This window comes from Mustela nivalis (assembly GCF_964662115.1).
Source record: "Mustela nivalis genome assembly, chromosome: 6".
Classification (NCBI taxonomy): domain Eukaryota; kingdom Metazoa; phylum Chordata; class Mammalia; order Carnivora; family Mustelidae; genus Mustela; species Mustela nivalis.
In genome coordinates, this window is record NC_139025.1 from 137,280,190 (window position 1) to 137,297,233 (window position 17,044).

At 44.9% G+C, this 17,044-nt stretch overlaps 1 long non-coding RNA gene across 1 annotated transcript; it reads right to left on the reverse strand.

Moving 5' to 3' along the window:
* Positions 1-7,968: 7,968 nt before the first annotated feature.
* On the reverse strand, positions 7,969-16,531 carry LOC309867425. The gene is made up of 3 exons (XR_014313168.1): positions 16,443-16,531; positions 13,468-13,571; positions 7,969-8,058 (listed from the first exon to the last, which is right to left on the reverse strand). It is a non-coding gene; the product is annotated as an uncharacterized lncRNA (long non-coding RNA).
* Between the last annotated feature and the right edge of the window lie 513 nt (positions 16,532-17,044).

Consider the following 17,044-nt stretch of genomic DNA (forward strand, 5'->3'; position numbering starts at 1 on the left):
AGTGGCAGGCAGAGGCAGAGGAAGAAGCAGGCTCCCTGCTGAGCAAGGGGCCCGATATGGGACTTGATCCCAGGAAGCTGGGATCATGACCTGAGCCAAAGGCAGCTGCTTAACCAACTGAGCCACCCAGGTGTCCCTGTGCATTGGTATTTTATATATGTATGTCTTTGTGTGCTTTCCTCCAACAGAAAGGAAAAGTTCAATCCAAAATCATCTTGGATGACAAGTACATTTCTGAGGATCTGGTGTGATAAAGGGAAGGTAGATGCCTGGAGAGAGATTACTGCAAATGATTCTGAGGCTCAGTGGGAAACCTGATGTTATCAGCCTGAAAATCTGCCCCAGGCTTCAGAAAAGGGAACAGTGGCTCCAGACCAGTCAGAGGCTATCTCTGTTCAGCTCCTAATATCAGAAACACAGATCCTGTCTGAGGACCTAATGTATTCTATGATTTTCCGTAGAATAATCAACTCAAGAGGCCTCTACAATTCAAAAAACATGACATAACTAATTTTGTTCTGATCTGACAGCCAAAGGGGAAAAGTCCAGGTATGGGGTTTTTTATTAATTAATTAATTAATATTCCAGAAATAAATTCTTAAAACTCAATGCAGTCACTTCATTCGCCTGGAGCAAAAGTGTCAGAGGATTACAACAGCCATTTATTTAATCGGATCTGTTATTCGGTTGGTAGAATTCTTATTTATTTGCAGTGAAAGGTTTTCACACTTACTGTCTCCATACAGAACAGAAACTTCCAGAGGGAAAACAACCTGTATAAATATCTACACAAATGTTCAAAGAGCATCTAGGTTTGGGTTTAATAACATCATTTAGTAAATTTTCTGCTTTCCTATAAAGTAGTAGTGATGTAATACAATTATTTTCTATTCTAAGGACCAAATTATACTATTCTATACTTAGGCAACAAATCCAAAAAACCAAGTCAACCCATGCGGAGTGAGTTTCCAGTGACAGAGCATAAAGCAGTTTTGAGTCAGAAACTTGCACCTTTGCAAAGCCTCACTGGCTGCTTTAATTCATTTTCTATAAATACTCAATACAATTCAAGCTTCATAATTGACAGAAAAAGGCTAAAAATAATCCATAGTTGAAAAGAGTCAGACTTAAAGGAAGAGGAAGCTCTTAGTTCCAGCAGGTGTCTTGACACAAATGAACAGAATCTTGACAAAGTGAGAAGAGGACAGTGTGTCCTTTGCAGAAAGCTAAAAGCATCACACAAGTTTACATATGTTTTAACCATGAAAGGGAAGTTAAAGCAAGCCTAGCCACAACTCTGGGCTCATCTGACCAGCCAGTATCATCAACAAGTGAAAAGAGAAGCTATTGCCAGATGCAAAGTTCGGTCAACTTGGGTTGTGTACAAGGGGGGAAGGCTCACTGAACCCACAGCGAAGACCTCAGCCTGAAGCGGCCCTCCTTTCCTTGATGTTCAGTGCTACCAGGTCTGACAGTAAATTCTGCATGAAGGAGAAAGGAGCACCCCCTCCCCCACCAAGGGGAAAAGTGGGTGCAGCAAACTTTTGGAGGGAAGACCTAGGGATTTTGTTTTGTTGGTTCAGGCTGTTAACAATAGAATCTGTTCTCCATACAGATCAAACACCTAGCTCTCTCACTTCAGGTTTAGACCAAGCATCACCTCCTTAGGGAGCCTTACCTTTTTTTTTTCTTTTCTTTTCTTTTCTTTTCTTTTCTTCTTGAGGGAGAGGAGAGCCTGAATGCGGGGCTGGGCAGGCACAGAATTAAAGGGAGATGGAGAATCTTAAGAAGGCTCCACACCCAGCACAGAGCCCAACATGGGGCTTGATCTCAAGACCCTGTGATCATGACCTGAGCCAAAATCAAGAGTTGGATGCTTAACTGACTGAGCCACCCAGGCACCCCAAGAGCCTTAACCTTAACCCTCACCCTGACCTTGACCCATTAGTATGAAAGCACATGTTTGCACCATAATCTGTCACACCTGACATTCAGCATGGCCTTCATGATCAAAACTGTCCCATGAGTTGGTTTATTTGGACTCTCCTATCCACTCCCATCCCCCCACAATAATTAAGTCCTCTAAGGAGAGGAGATGGTATTTGCCCAGTTCACCCCTGCACTTCAGCACCCAGAACAGTACCTGGCACACAGTGGTTGAGTTTGGATTGAATGAATGAATGAACTCATTCAGAGGGCAATTCAGTCTACTACAATCCTGACTGAATACTCATCAGAACTCTAAGCCTGCATAGAGACCAGCACCTCCCAACAACCTAAAAAGTTTCACAATTGGTGAGCTTTCCCATAAATGCTTCATCATTGAATAACTATTGATGGGCAATCTACGGATTGCTCTCTGATAAGGTGTGGGAGCAGCTTCGTGCACTGGGTCCAGCGCATCACATCAATAATGATGACACAGCCTTCCTAGAGGTCTGAGTGTAACCTGCTGTGGACAGAACTCATTTCTCTGCCCATGCCTCCCATCTAGATTTCCCCAAAACATTTCATCAGTAGAATGATCTACTTTTCTTATCACCTTTATAAAATCACGGTCAACAAGTTGCCAGAGAAGTCCTTGCACTCCAGCATAGAAGAAGGCCACCGAACTGGGGGGTCTCTGAAACTATCCACCAAGGGCCGAGGGGTCCTTGACCCGGGCATGACTGCAAGCCTATGAGGCCAGCCACGCTTCCCTCCTCCCATCAACATTTGGATTTCAATAAGCTGAGATCCTTTTCCAGTCTTGAGACAGCAGGTGTCCCAACAGGAGAAAAGGCAACAGATGAGGTCTCCAAGGCGCACACCTGAGGAACGGAAGGACACGTGCTCAGTCACCTCCAAAAGAATCCAAACATCTGAAGCAAACGTGGAAAACTGCCACAGGTGAACCAAAACGAGTCAGAGACATGCACAGCCAAGACTTTCCTCATCTATGATTGAAGGAAGATTTTTAAAATGAAGATGAAAGGGTATTTCCTACAGTCATGTGAAGGACGGTTTATTTGAAGACTGTACCTCTCAGCCTGTTAGTGATGCATTAGAGTGACATCTGTCCAGATCATTGAACTTTCTGTGTCTATACCTGAAGGGGTGACTCACTATCGCAAGGCAGTCAGCACGCCCTAGCATTTATGTGGCATTCTGTTACAAATGAAATCAAATGGAAAGGTAAAGAACACTATTATCAATATTAAAACCATCTATCTTTTAAAAAGGTTATATCGATCCCCCCCCCCCCCCGCTTCTCAGATTCCATCAATGCCAGTGCCAGCTCGGTGAAGTGGACACGATCCTATGACAGCTTCAGTTGGTAATTCCCAAATGAAATTCCCCAATGTTCTACAGTCTCGCAGGGCATGCACTCTGCAACTCATGTCATAGACTGTCAGCTACAAAAAGGCTGGGAGCGATCCCAAAACCTCCAAAACAAATCTCCCCACTGAGCTAAAATGCTGCAAATGAGGTTTTAAATAGGATGGAATCGCTAGGTTCTGTTAGGACCAGTGAACGTGACACATGGTAGTTCTTCAAAGCTAATACGAGCCTCTCACCATCAAAGCCTCATTTTACTGATGGAAAAACAGAGGCACAGAAGGCTTAAGTTACTTTCCCAACGTCACACACTGAAAATGCTGCAGAGCCACCTGTGAGCCTAGCATCCCAGCTGTATGTCCTTGTTCTTTGTGACACTTTGTCCCTCTGTCTTTTTCACCTAACTCCTGCTCAGCGTCAACATTCCTGAAAGGGCCAGCACTGTGAAGAAACTATCACAAAAACTGCACAAGGTCATGCAGTAGGAGAGGAACATAGAGCGCCAATCTTGGGCACCTGGGTGGCTCAGTGGGTTAAGCGTCCAACTCTGTTTCAGCTCAGGTCATGGTCCCGGGTCATGGGATGGAGTCCCCCATGGGGCTCTGCACTGAGGGTAGAGTCTGCTGAGCTCCTTCCACTTATTCTAGTTTGCAAGCTTTCTCTAAAAAATGAAAACTTTGGAAAAAAAAATCCCAATGACTCCCGGCGACCTCTACAAGACTTTGAGGGTCACTTACTCACCAGCCTTCCAGATTCAAGTCACATTTTCCCTCCACTTCTCGGTCCAAACAGAACTTGCCTATCTTTACAATCCTCTCTGCTCCCAAGAGGGTTCCTCTAATCACCTTTTTAGGAAGATCTATCTTGACTCTCCAAGGAGATGTGCATTTTGAAATCAGAAACTGCTTCTGTTTTCCCTGTTGTTCCATTTAAACATGAAATCCTTAGCTAATCAATACTTTTTTTTTCCCTTCTCTTTTTCAGCCATCAGAAATGTAGGCTGTGAACCCAATGAAACCATTTGGTGTCACCTTCCAAAGTCAAACTTCCAAGGTATTAATTCGTCCACATATAATTAGGAAACACTGTCTGGTTTCCCTGAGGAGTGGCTGGGCTTTCATCAAATTATACTATAATCACCAAGAAAATGCTAAATTCAGCACACGATCAATGTGTGCATGTCCAGTATCAGCTTTCTAATGTCAAGACTTACTTAAAAATGCAAAAGGGAAAAAATACCTTAAACGTGAAAGGAAAAAAACTAAAGGAAAAAAAGGAAGAGATAGTGTCTCAACTCGAAAGATAAGAACCTCCACTGGGGTAAAATGGACTGAATTTAGATAATTTTTATTGCTCCCTCAAATGTGTCTCAAAAAAGAAAAAAATCTGTCTCCAGTTAATTTTTGAACTGAAATTATGCAATTTAGTACCAGGTCCTACTCCTGCTTTCTGCCCTCTCTCTTCTCATTCTTCTGGTTAAAAGGCAACATAAAGCCAAACACCAACAGTGAAGAGGCGTCTGATCCCTGGAGAAAAGCTGCCTTAACATGGTTGGCACTCAGTTCTCCAAAGTGTGGATACGGCGAAGGAGCCAGACTCCCTCTTTTCCTGGAATAACAGGCATTTATAAAGTACGTGTTACACACAAAGCACTCTGCAGGGATTACCACTAATATTCACAGCACGCCCAGGTAAATAGTCGCAAACTCTGTTTTACAAACAAGAAACCAGAATTTTGGAGCCACTGAAGTCTTACAAGGGCAGAACTGATATTTGAGCCCAGGGTTTGTCCAGACTTGGGGCTCTTCCCAGTAACTCAGTCATGGTGAGACAAGGAAGCCACAGTGTGAGGCTCCATCAATGCCCTACTGGAGAAGAAGTGTCTTCTCTGGTCCCACTCCTTGCCCACCCCATCTGCAGTGACCTCCAGAAATGCTTACTGAGTAGACAGAAATACTCAGGACACTTTCCTCCCTGTAATCATTTCAAGCAGCACGCACTGGAGGACTGGTTCTCCTGATCGCAAATGGAGATGTTTGGCTGATAAAATCTGGAAATAGATAACAAGACTTTTTTAGGACCTTTAACAAGTTAAACAAATGCAGAGTCTTTTTAAGAGTCTCATGTCTGAGGAGGAGTTTGTTTAAGTGACATTTAAAGACTACAGAAAAAGGCCTGTTATCCCAGCATCAAATTGGCCCTGGCAATGTTTTGTCAAGGTATGCCTTTAGGAAATTGTAATTGTGCAGAGAGGCACGCAGTGAGAAGTGACTCAGCCCAGACTAGAGGTCTCCATAAGGGAACCACTAGTATATTTCTAGTGCTTATTAACAGAAAACAAATGTACTGATGCAGCAGCACATAGTGTGAATATATGTGTGTGTGTAAAGAGGTCCTGCTCTACACTATTCCATTCGTGCTTTCTATGTAATCTTAAAAGCAGCTGTAAGGGTGAGTGGCTCAGTCAGTTAAGCAGCTGCCTTCGGCTCAGGTCATGATCCCAGTGTCCTAGGATCGAGTCCCATCAGGCTCCTTGCTCAGGGGGGAGCCTGCTTCTCCCTCTGTCTCTGCCTGTCTGTGCTTGCTCAATCTCTCTCTCTGTCAAATAAATAAATAAAATCTTAAAAAAAAAAAGCAGCTGTAAAATCAATGATTTTTAAGCACTAAGACAGCTCTCAACCAGAGCCACTAGAGAAAAAAATAACAATAAAACAACAAAAAAAATCTCATATAGCAAGGGCTGGTTTTCAATCCGGCTAGACCGAGGCTATTACTACAAACCAGAGACACTACCAAAATTATACCAACAAGACAGCCAGAACTGCTCAGCAAAATTTACATTAAAAATAGTTTAACAACAACAAACTCATCATTCATTGCATACCATGAAAGAACCAACTTCCTTTTTTTTTTTAAAGATGTATTTATTGGGGGGGGGGTGTGGGGCAAAAGGGGAGAATCTCAAACCAAGTTCCCTCTGAGTGGGGAGCCCCAACATGGGGCTCGATCTCATGACGCTAAGATCATGACCTGAGCTGAAACCACAAGTCAGACACTTAACTGACTGAGCTATCCAGGCGCCCCTGAAAGAAACTGACTTCTAATTGGAATGGATAGAGACAACACTGATGAGGGCTTTATTCAAAGGCCCATGAAGTTATGATGGGTAGGACATGAGGACAGATGCTGGGCCATTTTGGTCATATCCTGCTGCTTCCCATAGACACCACATCAGCCTCAACAGAAAGGTAAAATGCAGTCCTAAAGGAAGTGTAATGAATAGAGCTTGAAATATGTATTCTCAATTTCCTTCTGTGTTCTCAGTGAACAGACTATCTAGATTAAAGAAAGGTTCCCAAGAGGTACCTCAGAAGTCCCCATGGGGATAAGCAGAACATTCAGCAGAAGTTAACTCTTAGCTTCTCCAAGATCACATCAACCAGAATACCAACCCCATCTGTACACTGTGGACCCTTAAAAGATCTCATTTGTTCTTGATATCTGTAAATGAATGAACAGCAAAAGAGCACTCAGATACAATCAACAGCACCACAAGAATTTCATCTGGATTTTAAAATGTCAACATCTGTATCTCTTTAAAAGCTGACATCAGTTTAAAAAACAAAAACAAAAAAAACACACAGTTAAGTTGTTCTCTTGGGGTTGTACTCATGTGGAACGAGCCATGAGTTTTACAATTACTGACTGCTTGCTTTGCTACACAAATTTATTATAACAATTTCGTGTTTTAAATCCTCACTTGGGTCAGATAGGAAAGAGAGACCTTCTCAGAGCATCTAGTTTCATGTATTCACAAGCTTCTGGCAGAAAATTGTTCTAACGTGATGTGTTTATCAAGATCCTGCCAAATCCATCTCCAGAATAGGGGTTAGCAGGAATCCAAAGCTTTATCGATATGGCTTTTAAAGTAGCCTCTGCGGTGAAGGGTTTCAACTCTGCATTCAGCCTGGGAATGCACAGAACAGCTGCTTCCAAATCCATGAACCAAAGAAATACCCGGCATTTTAGCTGTCATGAGTCTTGGAGACTCCCTAGTTTGGGGGCTAAACCACATCACCAGAAAATAAGTCAGAACGGAGTTGTTAAAATAGCCCAGGCTTAGGATGGAATAGTGGGGGGTGGGGGTTGGAAGTAAAATTCCATCCAATGGGCTGACCCTGTACAACTCACATGGCTTCTCTGGGTCTCAGTGCTCTCTTCTATAAAATGGGTATGACTCCTATCCAGCACGGTTCCTGAGAATAAGAGGATGCTGCTACCTAGCAGAACCTCCATAATCCCAGGAGTGGGCACGTGACATGAAATATATGCCAGCTGAATCCACATGCCCTACAAACCAGGGAAAACAAAAAGCTTCTTCCACCAAAAGAGAAAAACATCCATGAAAAGGCACATATTGGCAAGGAACACAAAAACTAAGCACTCAATTATTGATTTATAATCTTGAGCTCACGGTGACAAAGGCAGAAGTGGACACAAAGCCGGAAGTTGGAAAGGAAGTTGTTAACAAAGCAAGTAAATGCCAATTGGTTATTAATGAGCAGGGCGGCACCAACCTGTTCAAACTTTTTCTTTTTAATCACATAAAGAGTTTATGATGTTTAGAAACAATGTATCATGTACCTTCTCAGGTCTGCCATGTCTTCTGGTTCAAATATTAACAGAGTTTGAAACTTCCTGAGAACCTTCTTTCTCATCCCTTGCTGAAGCCAAACGTTTCTGTGCCAGCACAAATCAAATAGATTTAAGAGAAAGAAAGAAACATCAGAGAAATTCTGCCTGTTTAGGCAGGTCTAAAACACTGAAAGCGACTTCCGCCAAAGATTCTTATAATATCCAAAACACTCGACTATGTAACAAAGTGCGTGACAACCACAGCAGAGAGGAAGTTAAGTTAGAAGGGTGACACCAGGGGCGCCTGGGTGGCTCAGTCGGTTCAGCGTCTGCCTTCGTCTCAGGTCATGATCCCAGGGTCCCAGGATCGAGCCCCGTGTCAGGCTCCCTGCTCAGCAAGGCATCTGCTTCTCCCTTTCTCTCTGCTCTTTCCCCTGCTCATGCCTGGGTTCCTTCTCTGTCTCTCACACTGTCAAATCAATAAATAAAATCTTTAAAAGAGGGTGACACAAAGACTGGGAGAAGATGGAGACAGTTCATTAACAGACAAGAATTCTCACTCAAGTGAGACACATTGCCAGAGGACAAACGGCGACAGACTCATTCACCAGACAGACTGACCAGGGGAAGGTAAGCAAGCCTGCGGCACCACTGGACCCTACCTCATTCAGGAAAGAGCAACAGGAGGTGGAAGCACTGACCCCCAAGGCCATTTTCAGACTAGAAACCTATATATGTAATAATTATGTGATGTTTTACACTTCGTAAGACTGTTAATCATAATGATATTGGTTATATACAATTACACTATATACATTATACACATTATATATATTATATATATTCATTATAATGTATATATATATTATATGACATTACATAATAATATAGTATCCTTTTCTAAGAAGTTCTCAAACTAAACACCAACATCTTTCCCAATAGCCCCCTCCCCACTACCACCCAAAACACAAATTATCATACAATCATCACAATCATTATTTTTACTTGTTTCTGGTTTGAGTGGGGTTTGCTTCATTTTTGTACCATCCCCTCAGTCACCTCTTGGCTCTGAACGTGGGGACAGTCATGCAGATAAGTTTAGTACTTTCTTTTCTAGGTTTCCTGACCAGATCACAACCTCTCGTGAATATGTCTTTTGTATGTATGTATGTATGTATGTATTTATTTATTTGTCGGGGAGAGACAGCACAAGGAGGCAGAATGGTAGGCAGGTGCAGAGAAAGAAGTAGGCCCCCTGCTGAGCAAGGAGCTGGATGCAGGACTCAATTCCAGACCCTGAGATCATGACCTGAGCTGAAGGCAGTGGCTTAACCCACTGAACCACGCAGGCGCCCCCCTATGTCTGACTTTTAATGGACAAAGTTGATCATAAACTTTCAGTTCCTCAAAAGCATCCATCCAGCAAATTCTGAAAACCTGTTTGTTCTTTCCAAATGTTGCTTCATGCTACAGAGTGATCCCTGCCCACCGCTGGCTCACTCCAGCTGCCCAGTCCTACTAAGTGCAAGCAGCCCAGCCCCTCACCGCTTGGCTCCCATGGCACCTTGCCCCTTATCCTTAGCAAACAGCACACTTTCTTGCAGGTATCTGTAAAACTGTCTGACTTCCCATCTTGGCTGTAAGCTCTCAGGGGACAGGGAGATGATTCACAACTAAAACTCCATATAATGCATGCTCAATTAATAGTTTTTTGGACAAAGGAACATGTATTTATTTATTTCAGCCACTTTCTTTTTTTTTTTCGTTTTTTTTTAAATAAAAATATATTTTTATCCCCAGGACTACAGGTCTGTGAATTGCCAGGTTTACACACTTCACAGCACTCACCATAGCACATACCCTCCCTTATGTCCATAACCCCACCCCCCTCTCCCAATCCCCCTCCCCCCAGCAACCCTCAGTTTGTTTTGTAAGATTAAGTGTCCCTTATGGTTTGTCTCCCTCCCAATCCCATCTTGTTTCATTTATTCAGCCACTTTCTAACACAATTTTTAAACAGGCTTTCGACTCAACTCTGAGCACCTACGGAAACCTAACATTCTACACAAAAATTAATTTTGTAGTATTCGTATCAGCAGTGCCTACAAAACAGCACTGGCTGATCTGTATGAGCTACAAAATGATCCAGATAGTTAATTTATAATAAATATGATATACAATAAATACAACTATTTATGATAGATATTTATAGTGAGTATTTTTTTTAAGATTTTTATTTATTTATTTGACAGACACAGATCACAAGGAGGCAGAGAGGCAGGCAGCGGGGAGGGTGGTTGTGGAAGCAGGCCCCCTGCCGAGCAGAGAGCCCAATATGGGGCTCCATCCCAGGACCCTGGGATCATGACAAGAGCCGAAGGCAGAAGCCTCAAGCCACTGAGCCAGGCACCTGTATAGTGAGTACTTTTAACAAGAGAAAATAACCCATTAAGAGGACAGATGGCGGGCGCCTGAGTGGCTCAGTGGGTTAAACTGCTGCCTTCAGCTCAGGTCATGATCTCAGGGTCCTGGGATCGAGTCCTGCATCGGGCTCTCTGCTCAGCAGGCAGCCTGCTTACCTCTCTCTCTGCCTGCCTCTCCATCTACTTGTGATCTCTGTCAAATAAATAAATAAAATCTTTAAAAAAAAAAAAGAGGACAGATGGCAAGCATTTTACCTTAAGACAATTATATGAGCTGAAACGCTGCAAATGAGCTTTCAATGAGCCCCTTGCCCCTCTGCTCCGGCCAGCCCTTGTTTGCTGTTCCACATTGCCACCCTCCTCCCATGGGCCAGATAGCAGGCTATCAATCATGCAAAAGGGCCAGAGAATTTATCTCCACCCTCTCAAGAAAAAGTGGAAGTAGACTCTTTTCACCTTTTCCATCAAAGGACTTCGAATCTGTGCCTACCCTGCCAATGCCAGGGGAAATGCCCGCGTTTCCTTTGTGAACTGCTTCTCGCTTCCACCCTCTCCTTGGGAGATGGCATCATTCATTTGTTGATATTACTCAACCTGCTGAATTATTCAGTTGGGTTCTCTGCTGCATTATTCAATGTACCCAAACCTCTACCTTGGAGTCATGCGGACATTTCAAACTCACAATGTCCACAAAACTCATTTTTATTTGTTCAAAACAACTCCATCCTGACTTGTGGTCCTAGCACCAACACAGGGGCCCAAGGCACAAACGCTGACCCACAACCTCCTACAACCCCCTATCACCTACACAATCTCCCAGATCATCTCTTAAACCCTCACACACCTCTGCTTCCCAGTTGCCTTAAGCCAAGCCCTACAGCCTCTCTCCTGAACTAAGATAAGTTCTTAACTCCTTTCCAGATGACTCATTGTGGGAAGTAGGGCATCTGGCTCCATTCAGCCATAGCACAGCGGGTAAGTTTGTCCTCAGGACTCTGTAAGGATCACATCTGTCCAGCCACCACTGTATCTTCTTCCGGTGCCTGACATTAAGACTCAGCACAACCAGGCAGGCGACAAATGACTATGTGAATGCATGAAGGCATGGCTGAGACAGCCAGCACTCCCAGAATTAAGTTCTGCTGCCTGCCCTGCACTCAAATTAACATTTGTCTCAACATCTGCGTGCAGAGAAGCGAAGGCTCAGTAACCTGAGGTCCACACCCAAAGGCAAACCACCATTTGGCACACTCACACATGTCCTCACATCTATACCTGTGTCTTTTTTTTTTTAAAGATCTTATTTATTTATTTGACAGACAAAGATCACAAGTAGGCAGAGAAGCAGACAGAGAGAGGAGGAAGCAGGCTCCCAGTTGAGCAGAAAGCCCGATGTGGGGCTCCATCCCAGGACCCTGGGATGGTGACCTGAGCTGAAGGCAGGGCTTTAACCCACTGAGCTACCCAGGTACCCCACCTGTGTTCTATTTCATGCCTCCTGAAATGATGGAGGTATTCCATGACAAAATATAGAGAGTTGTGGAGAACAATCGTTTTCAGAAAGAAAAAAAATGTGAAAATGCAAAGCATAGCTCTTCTAGGTACCTTCCAGGACCTCATAGACAAACACACCATCATCTTCAAGATATCTGTGTCCTGGACAGGGAGCTGGGCTTTAGAAGAAAGTCCCCATGCCCATACCCAGAAGAAACCCACATTACAAAACAAGGCTACCTTCTACCCATGGAGGGAATGCACATGAGCCCATCACCATACCAGGGAAGGAGGAAACATCCATGTTGCTCAATTACGTATATGCACTTGTGTCCATTTGCTTTCGAAACTTTAGAAATTCCCCCAAGGACGGAATGACAAAATGGTACCTATCTCATCTGGCGATTTGTCCCTAAAGGAAAAGCTGTTAAACCCACATGGTCAGCAAATGACAATGATTGTTAAAAAGGGCCAGTCCACGTAGTCTCAAGTCTCCCTTCCAGCCTCCCCTACAAGACCCACACGCAACAAAGACACAGATGAAAACTATCCCAGGCAGAAGAGAGGGAAAGTGCCGGAATCCTGGCTGAAATGCTTTCCAGCTGTGTGCCGGGGGACACTCCCCTTGTCTCCTTGGGCTGCAGTTTTCTCACATTCAATGTAAGTGACAACAGCCCTGCTTTGTGGGGTTATGTTCATGATTAAAAGAGTTCCTATTTCTTAGCACAACGCCTGAGTACAGTCCAGGTACTCCAAAAATGCCAGTGACCGTAACATAAATGATACTCATATCACAGTCACAGCATATTAGCGTTGGCATGAATCCCACTCCCCTCTTACCATCTCCACAGGGGAGTCTATGCCCAACCAGTTCCGTGAAATACCAAGAGCACCGGGTCTCAAACTTTAGCACGCACCGCAGTCATCAGGAGGGCTTCTCAAAATGCAGATCGCTATGCCCCAGACACAGAGTTTCCAATGCAGAGGGTCTGGGATGGGGGCTGAGAATATGCATCTCTAGTAAGTTAAAACCAGTTGTATGGGTGCAGCTGGTCTGAAAGGACATGCGGAGAACCCCTGACCAAAGGGGCCTCACTGCATCCATGGAGGAGAGTACAGGGGTCCGAACCTCTGGCTGTCTCCAGCCCTCCACCCACCTAGAATGCCCTCCCTGGACTCTTCCATCTTGGTAACTCCACCAACAATTCCAAATTCAGCTCAAGCCATCAGGAGCCCCCCAGGCTCCAGGCCAGCCCCTAGGACCCTGTGCTGTCAGAGTGAAATCAGCTCCATGAGGGTAGGAGCTCCCTGGTAAATAGGACCTTGCCATAGTCCGTGCCTGGGACATAGAGAAGCCTCCATTAACGATGAGTGGTAGAATGAGCACTGAGAGAGCCAATAGCCAAAGGCCTCCCTGGAGAGCCAAGCAAAGTAGGTCCTAAAAGTCAGCTCTGAGCCTTACCTCCAGGCTGTTTACTAGATATGAAATGCCCTGAGTCCCCAATAAGCTGAGTATCCCTCCCACCCCAGCGACCAGCCTTCATCCTGCTCAGTGAACCATGAGTCCTTTGCCTACAACCACAGTTGGCCCTCTTACTTTTTGATGGTAATGGCGCTTCAGCTTCCGGCCTCTCGCTGGCAGAGGTCCCTATGAGGGCTACAGGCTGCTAGGAGATGCTCAGTGTTCTCAGGGAGAGAGGGCTGCAATCAGGAAGCATTTTTATGTAAGCATTTCTGGTAAATTGCCCAAAGTTCTCAGCTGAAAGAGAAAGAAACTTCCAGCAAATGGTGATCATATCTTTTTCCATTCTAAATAAGCATTCACTTTCGTAACTAATTTTACATTATTTTTTTAAAGATCCCCAAGTCATTTGCCTTTCAGGTGTCACAAAATCTAGATCTGCCCACTTCACATCTCATGCATACTCTGCTCCTTGGCCCTTTTGGTCTTCTGGAAAGTTCTCTAATTCATCACTCTTGGCCCCTCCATTAGAGAATCTTAACCAAGCCAAGCACACATCTACAAACACATTCTAGTCAGGATTTCAAATATTCCTAGAGAGGAGTTCAAGGTGCGTTGTTGATTTCACTGTCAAATGAAAACAAAAATAAAAATTGTGCCAAGCACAACTTGGGCAGAATATAGCCTATGTGATCCTCCCAACACAGGCAAAGACTCTCTTCCCCACCTCACCCCCCAAAAAGACACTTATTTTCAACACCTTAAGATAATTTAATTACAAAACCCCTCAATATCTCTGTATAATTACTAACAATGATAAGGAAGAGTTTAAGAAAGCAAGTGCTCTCCGAGTCGGGAATATTATTTAAAATTCTAAGGACTAGGGATAACTGGGTGGCTCAGTCGGTTAAGCGGCTGCCTTCAGCTCAGATCGTGATCCCAGGGTCATGGGATCGAGTCTGACATCAGGCTCCTTGCTCGGCAGGGCACCTGCTTCTCTCTCTGCCTGCCACTCTGCCTGCTGTGCTCTCTCTCTCTCTGACAAACAAATAAATAAAAACTTCTAAAAATTTTTTTTAAAAGTCTAAGGACTATTTTCATTCTCATCTACAGCCTAGTAACTGCAGTTTGAAAATCACTTTCGTGGTTTACATTTACATTATTAAATGTAAATGTATTAAATTTTATTTATTATAACGTATTAAAATTATTACATTATTTTCATTCTCATCTACAGCCTAATAATTGCAGTTTGACAATCACTTTCGTGGTTGACAGGAATTTGAAGAAATTACAAGTTGTAATGGATCATTCACTCAAAGGCTAAACTGGGAATACTAGGATTCCTTCCCACATAAGTGCACGGCAGTACTCTCTACACTTCTAGAGATAAATTTAAGGAAAAACAGATACACCTTTTAAAATAAATGTTACATATATTCATATATGATTATAGATTTAAACACACACACACACACACACACACAAAGTCCTCTCTAGGTGAAAACAGTGATTTCTATTCTTCTAAAAGATATGGAATCAAGCTGACCTGTGTTAAAGGATATGACTAATAAGAAAATTAACTGTTACTTCAATGTGTAATCCACAAGGAATACCTACAAAGTTTTACCATATTTGTCCCTCTTGGACATATTTGGTCCTTAAAAATATGTTAACAAAGACGCATAATAAACTTTGTATTTTAAAAACTGCCGTTCATCTTCTTGGCCCAGACTGGTTATAGTTTAACCACACAAAGAGACTGAAAGCAATACTCATGTATTCATAACGGTCACTGCAACTGACGGATTGTTTTAGGAAAATAAATTTGAATTATTTTCCATTAAATCTGTCAGATTTACACTAAATATCCGAGAACCATGGAATAGTGAAAAAGCATGGGTTTTGCATTCAGAAATATCCCCCTTGGCTCTCAGGTCCACTAATTACTTTCAACAAACTGCTAGATTCCTCCTTGCCTGGGTTTCTCACCTGAAAAGGGGGAATAATATCTACCTTGTGTATTTTACACAACAAGATAAAGTGCCCAATAACCTTATTTTGAGGATGGTTTTTCATAATCCTTGTCAGCTGGGATGTCAGACTTCTTCAAAGATTTGCATTCTCCCTGCATTTAAACGCTTAGTACCAGAGATTTAAGAAATGCAGGCCCAAGCCCCTGCTCTTTCTGAGCACCCAGCTGCGCAGAATGAGGGCCCTAAATGGCCCGTGTGTATCAACACCTGTGCTACCAAAGGGCACGCCAACCTGGCTCTCACAAAGGTTCCTCCTTAAAAGACATACAACAAATACGTGCTGAATTAAATGCTGCTGACCCAAGCGAAAATGGATGCTAATAGGAATCATAACCCGTAGACCTGTTTGTCACTCAGTGCGTTGGGAAGCAGGTTTTTGTAAAGTTCCAAGGTTCACCTGGAAGCTGCTTGGTAACTCTTAAGTCATTCCTGTCAATGTCACTTCCAGTCCGCACTTGGTAAGTACCTACCTACACGCCGCTGAAACCTTCAGACACCGCACAGAATTTCCTTCAGACGTTCTAACCCGTTTATGGAAACCCAACCATGACTAAAAGCCTTCGGCGCCCCATTTGCTTGACAGATGGACCGCGCGCTGAGGAACTCACTGCGGAAGCAATCGCCTCTCAAGTTCACCACCACCATCCCCGTATTGGGTTTTTTGGTTTTCTGGTATTTTTGTTTTTAATGTGCAAGACTCGAACCCCCACACAATTATCCTAAGGCTTTCTTCTCCTGGGCAGCTGCGCCAATGCCTGCGCTGGCAACCAGAGTTGAACCTCCGGGTCTCCACGAAGGGAGCGCATGAAATCCCACACAAACGAGGGGCTCCGCAGAAAGAGCCCAGGCGGTGGCGGTGACTAACTCCACTGCGCCCCGAGGGGACCAACGGTGTGTCCTTTAAAAAGCCACGAATTCCTGGGGCAAGCCGCCTGCCCTTTGTGCGCTCTCCGGGACTGCCCCCCTCGGATTTCTGCCTCCCTCCTTCGCACACCTTATTCCGGAAGCCGCGGCTCCCGGGAAGGAGCTCCGCTGAATTCCCAGCCCGAACCCTCAGGGTCCCCAACGCCTCACCTCGGTGGCGAGCAGGCGCCCGCCCCGGAAGAGAGCCGGCGGCTGCCCCCGCGTCCCCGCCGGGCGCGCTGCCAGGTAAGCCCGACCCCGCCCTCACCTGTCCGAGGCCGCGTCCCGGGGGCTGCCCAGGAGCCGGCGCGCCCCTCACCTGCCGGGACCGGCTGCGGCCGTCGGTCGCACGCGCAGAAACCGCCGGGACGCGCCGGGGGCGGGGGCACGTCTCGCGCCGTCCGACTTCCTAGACCCCGGCCCGCCAGCCCCGCCTCCAGGGGGCGGAGGCGGCCGCGCGTCACCTTGGAGCGACATCCCCCCCCCCCAAGCGCGGTCGCGCGGCGGCCGGGGGGCTCCGCCGCCGGCTGCCCCTGGGCCCCGGCGGGCCGCCGGCGGAGCGAAGAGGAAGAGATCGCTCTTAACGCACTGGTCTGGCTTCGCTCGCCAAAAAAGGAAATGCGCCCCAGCAGTCTGTGTTCAAAGTGAGGAAAGAGAACAAGTGTGACTTGCAAACTTGTAATGGCTGAGTAACGTGTCTCCGCGGATACTCAGAGGAGTGCTTGGGGTCATCGCTCCTGAAGGGATCAGTGGGGAGAGCAAGCTGCGTTTTT